This window comes from Passer domesticus, unplaced genomic scaffold, assembly GCF_036417665.1.
Source record: "Passer domesticus isolate bPasDom1 unplaced genomic scaffold, bPasDom1.hap1 HAP1_SCAFFOLD_98, whole genome shotgun sequence".
In the NCBI taxonomy this organism is placed as follows: domain Eukaryota; kingdom Metazoa; phylum Chordata; class Aves; order Passeriformes; family Passeridae; genus Passer; species Passer domesticus.
Genome location: NW_026990192.1, coordinates 192,347 through 197,779, shown reverse-complemented (window position 1 = coordinate 197,779; position 5,433 = coordinate 192,347). Strand labels below are relative to the sequence as shown.

General features: G+C 49.0%; 1 long non-coding RNA gene across 5 annotated transcripts; it reads right to left on the bottom strand.

Moving 5' to 3' along the window:
• Window positions 1-330: 330 nt before the first annotated feature.
• On the bottom strand, window positions 331-5,224 carry LOC135293273 (uncharacterized). Of its 5 annotated transcripts, none has more exons than XR_010355364.1 (3): window positions 3,883-5,224; window positions 1,251-3,575; window positions 331-1,016 (listed from the first exon to the last, which is right to left on the bottom strand). It is a non-coding gene; the product is annotated as an uncharacterized LOC135293273 (long non-coding RNA). The 5 variants fall into 5 exon arrangements; XR_010355365.1 differs by having other exon boundaries at window positions 331-1,346; window positions 1,955-3,575; XR_010355367.1 differs by having other exon boundaries at window positions 331-1,346; window positions 2,014-3,575.
• Between the last annotated feature and the right edge of the window lie 209 nt (window positions 5,225-5,433).

Sequence of the window (5,433 nt, the reverse complement as noted above, 5' to 3'; positions counted from 1 at the left end):
AATCCAACTCCAAAGTTTCTTGGACTTTTGATGGGTCCCACTGAGGGACACCACTGAGAAAGTGTCCCCAGGCCGCAGCCACAGCAGAGAACTGGAGGCACTGATGACAGGTGGGGACAAAGAGAAGCCAAGTCTTGGTGGCCTGGGGCACAGCAGCAGGGTCTGTGCCACCAAGGGCTGGGAGGAGACACCTTGTCCTGAGGCCCTGGGGCCTCCTGGCACAGCCCCAGCCAGGCTGGGCACTGTCAGCCCCTTGTCCTGCCCTCAGCATCCCCCCCTAGCCCACATCCCAGTGGCCTCAAGGATCTGCTGCAAGGAGTCCCTGGGGAGCCTTGCTCAGCAATGGCCCTGGGGGATCCTTCATGCTCCCAGGGACTGCAGGTTTTTCAAAGGACTTAGGCTTTTGCTTTTACCTTGACTTTCTGAGAGGCTTGTGCAATCATGGGCTCCAATTATCTGCTGTAATTAGTCCCTGGAGAGGCTTTGTCAGTAACAACACTCCATGGGGCTCATTAATGCTTCAGGGTACTTCAGTTATTTGAAGGTACTTGGTGTTTCCCTTTTGATACAGACTTTGGGAGAGGTTTGTGCAATCATGGCCCCAATTATCTGCTTTAATGAGTCCCTTGAGAGCTTTGCACTGACACCCAATTGGGCTCATTAATACTTTGAGATACTCAAGGTTTTTAAAGTACTTTGGATTTTCCTTTTCACACTGAGTCTCTGACAGGTTTTTGTGGCATCCTGGCCTCCAATTCTCTCCTCCAAGGAGTCCATGATCAGTCTGTATTGGGGATGGACCTCAGTAGGACCTATTCATGCCTTGACAAACTTCGGGGTTTTCTTCTGACTTTGACTTCTGGACAGGTTTGTGCAATATCCTCTCAGGGCCTGAGGTTCCAGGGCTCAGCTCCAAATGCACCATGAGGCTTATTAGCCTCAAGCAAGTCCTGACAACCCATGGCTCTGCCTTGATTTCCCTCTGCTCTAGTGCTGTTCATCAGGAAGTTTTCCTGCTGGAGAAATATTTCAAAGATTTTCTAGGAAATATGTATTCCTATTTTCAAGGATGTCTTTTATTATTTTTCTTAGTACACAAGAGGTGATTGAAGCATTCTGTGACTGATATTGATCCAGGGACTCTCCTAAGGAGGTCTGGCCTGGTCAGAGAAGCTGTGCCTTGATCTCTGACCCAGTGTTGACAACCCTGCTCCACATTCTCCAACCCCATCCTGTCTCTCCTCACTCACCTGGGATCTGCTTTGCTTGGAGATCTGACAGCACACAGCCAAAGAGGGATTTTGTCTTTTTAATTCTTTGAAGCAATCTAAAACTCTTGAGTGTCTCTGTTGAAAACATAGACCATCCTCAAGTCTGTGCCAAGCCCAAGGTGCCACCAAGGCCACTCCAAGCCTGCCCTGGGCCAGCTGTGAGGGTGGATCATCATCCCAACCTGCACTAGGCCATTGTAAAATGAGAAATTGTGCTTAGTTTGATGTTGATTTCTGTTAGGGACCGGATACCCCCCTACCCCAGAGATAATATTTTCTAAAATGTCCTTGTTGACCACACCAGAAACATATTTTTCGGCCCTGTAATTGTTGCTGGGGCCCCTTAAAGGGGAATGGCATGGCCACTAGGGCCTCTGCAACTCCTTGCCCAATGGCATGGGCTTGTACAGCCGCTATGTGTTCTGTGGTCCTGAGGCAATTACAGCCTCAATCATCTGCAGGAGTGTGGGTTCCATCTCTAGTGGAAGGCCACGCAGCCCTTTCTTACATTCCGGGTTGGCATTGGCTACCCCCAATGAGTTTAGTAATTCATTTTGAGTCTTTTCATCCCAGACTTGTTTCTCTAGTGCCTGTTTAAGGCGATCAATAAATTTCATGCAGGGTTCGCTTGGTTCTTGTCTTATGTTTACATAATCCAAACTGGGGGTGCTACCATCTGGTACCTGGATCAAAGCTTTCAAAGCCATCTCTTTTCTATCGTCCAATACTTCTCTGGGGATACCTGCTGCTTGATCATCTGGCAGGCTGTGTTGTCCTTCTCCAGCTAGATGGCTGATTGTCAATTGCGCCCTTGCCTCATTATTAGCATAGTCTGCTATTAATTGATTTAGTAAACACTTCCGTCCCTCTTTCCCACAGGGTGTATTCTGTAGGTGATAAAAACATGGTCATAATATATTTTAAATCATAGGGGGTTATATGTGCTGTGAACATGGCCCTCATTAGGCCATTAAAACAAGGTGAGTCCTGCCTCTAGTCTTTAGCTGCCCTACACTGCTCCTTGATTTCCCCGTAAACCAATGGCTGATACCTGGGATTCTGCTCCCTTCTTTCCTAATGTCCTGAGGCAATGAGGAGTTTCAAGACTATTTGCCAGTCTCCTTCCTTAACTGGTTCCTTCCAGATCCTTTCCCAGGGATCTTCTAGGGTTGAGGGGAGAGGTGGCTCTGGGGAATCCAAACTGTCTTCTGGGGAGGAAGAATAACTTGGAGCAGAAACACTTGGAGTAGAAATAGGTTGACAGTTTGGCTTAGTATCCTTGACCATGGGGTTTATATTGTTGCCGGAGGGTGAGTAAAGGGCGCTGCCATTTTGTCATTTTCTGGAGCTGTGGCCCAGGGTGGAGGTGGAATGAATGACAGTGGAGGCGCAACCTGCAGGCAGAGGGGTGGAGTCTGGAGGTTCCTTCAGAGTGGAAGAGAAGGTTGTGGTAGCAGGAAATGGAGGACCCAAGATGGAGGGAGGATGGCCAGGCTCCCGAGCCACATTCGGGCTTCTTCCATCTTGGGTCTCCAGGGCACAATGCTCCAAGACAGCGTGGCCATTGCCATTTTGGACCATCATGGAAAGTCCAGGAAAGGCAGGTTTCAGGAGAGGTCCCAGGTTAGGAGTGACTGATGGATCAAGTTTTCGACACACGGCTTGCTGGTGAAGGGTCTCAAGGATGGTGTGGAAGAAGGGGAGCATCCGGGGTGCAATGGGGTCCCTTTTGATTGAAAGGTTGTACAATTTAAATCCCACAGAGTCTCAAAATTCAGTGGTATGGATTTTGTCAGCAGAGGTGACTAGAAAATTTTTTAATGATTCACCTCACAATTGATTTTAATTCACCCTTTAAAAATATTTTGTCATGATCAGTGAGAATTAACTTAAAGTGTCCATATAAGCTCCTTTCCTCTTTGGACATCTGACCATGCATTTTTCTCACTTCTCCGCCTTGGGGGGAACAGCCACTGGAACGCCCCAAATCAATTATGGGATGTGGATCCATATTTTAAAAACACAGTGGCAAAATAGGTGATAAATGTCCTGCATTTTCCCAAACCCACCTGCAATCCTCCACAGGAGGAAACCGTCATCGTCCCCACCAATTCTGGCTCAGGTCCCTCGAAGTGATGGGAAATCCACTGGGCCAGGCACAATCCACAATCCCAGGGAGCACTGGCCTATCTCTCAGCTAACCCCAGCTGACACAACTGAATGTCAGGGTCCTGCTCAGGGGCCAGATGTCACAGTGAGGGTGGCTGAGACAAACCTCTCTGGTTCCCTGACTTAAGAGTGAAGCTGGCGGAAATTAAATGGAGGAGGTTCAATGGAGTTGCCCAAAAAATAACTTTAAAAACACGGTGAAAAACAAAAAACATGGAGAAGGCAAGCCCAGTATGAGGGGCAGGATCCAAAGACCTGAGACAAAGTAACAATATATACACTTGGGGATAGAACACTCTAGAACAATACCCATATAGGGGAAACAAGTAACCAGTAGGGAAGCAGAACTTGGACAACATAGCATAACAACAATAAAGGCTTGTGGGAGAACTCCCAAGCTCATCCTAAGTTAAATAAATGACTCCCAGGGCTTGAAACTCACGCCTGGTTCTTCCAGGACAAAATCTGGCTGACTCTGAGTTACAGCCGGGCTAACTCCCACACTGCTGCTTCACACTGGCCCCTTGGGACCATGGGCCCCAACAGAGCCACAGTGATGTCCTTGGTTCCGTGAGGCTCCAGAGTGTCACAATGGTCCCTTGGATCCATGGTGCTCTGCAGTGTCACAATGCCCCTGCATTTCACAAGGCCACAAGGTGTCACATTGGTCTTCATAAGAAGGAAACCACAGAACCCCCATGTTTCAGGAGCTGATGAACGGCAGCCACCAGAGGCCAAGGCAAGCCTGACCTGTCTGTCCTGGCAGCTTTGTCTGGGAGCAACCCTTGGATATTCAAAATTATGAATGTGGAATATTAATTTTAGCCATTTGTGCCTGGAGAAGGAGGATTTTTTTCCACAAAAAGAAAAGCATAGAGCCCTTTCCAGTGTTTAGAAAACAGGTCAGTGCTGGCACTCAGGAGTTAAAGACCAGCCAGACCTGTCTGTCCTGGCAGCTTTTCTCTGGCAGCAATCCTTGGATACACAGAAATTTGGAGGTGGAATCCTAATTTTGGCCATGGATACCTGGAAGAGATGGACAGTTCTTTTCCGTACAAAGGAAAGCCAAGATCCCCAGTGTTTCAGGGGCAGATGGGAGTGGCCTTCCACATTCCAAGGTCTGCCAGACCTGTCAGGTGACTCCTGGGAGGCCAAGGCAGCCAGACCTATTTTGTGTTCTCTTGGTTCCATAGGGCCCTGCAGTGTCACAAGGGCTCTATGCTTCCATGAAGTCTTGCAACATCACAGTGGTTCTCTTGCTTCCATGATGTCCTGTGGCATTATAATGGCCCCTTGGTTTCACAAGTGCTTAAGGATCTTATTGGTCTCCATGGTTCCAAAAGGCCCCACAGTGTCATAATGGTGTTTGTGTTCCATGAAGCCCTGCTGTGTCACCATGGTCCCTTGGTTCTGTTGGGGCCCAGTAGTGCAACAATGGTTCCACAGCTTCCCACAGTGTCACAATGACCCCTTCCCTCCATGAGGCCCTGCAGGGTCACAATGGCTCTTTGGTTCCCTGGGGCCCCAGAGTGTCGCAATGATTCCATGGGGCCTTGCAGTGCCACAATGGTCTCCATGGATCCATGGTGCCCCACAGGATCACAACGGCCCTTTGGCTCCATGAGGCCCTGAAATGCAACAATGGCCTCTTGGTTCCACAAAGCCCTGCTGCTTCACACTGGCCCCTTGGGATCATGCGGCTCAACAGAGCTACACTGATGTCCTTGGTTCTGTGAGGCTGCACAATGTCACAATGGTCCCTTGGATCCATGGTGCTCTGCAGTGTCACAATGCCCCTGCATTTCACAAGACCCCACAGTGTCACAATGATCTCCATGGTTCCTCAAGACCCTACAGTGTCACAATGATCCCGTGGTTCCTCAAGAGCCCACAGTGTCACAATGATCTCTTTGGTTCCACAAGTACCTACAGTGGAACAATGCCCTTTGGCTCCACAACGCCCCACAGTGGTCTCCATAGGAAGAAAACAACC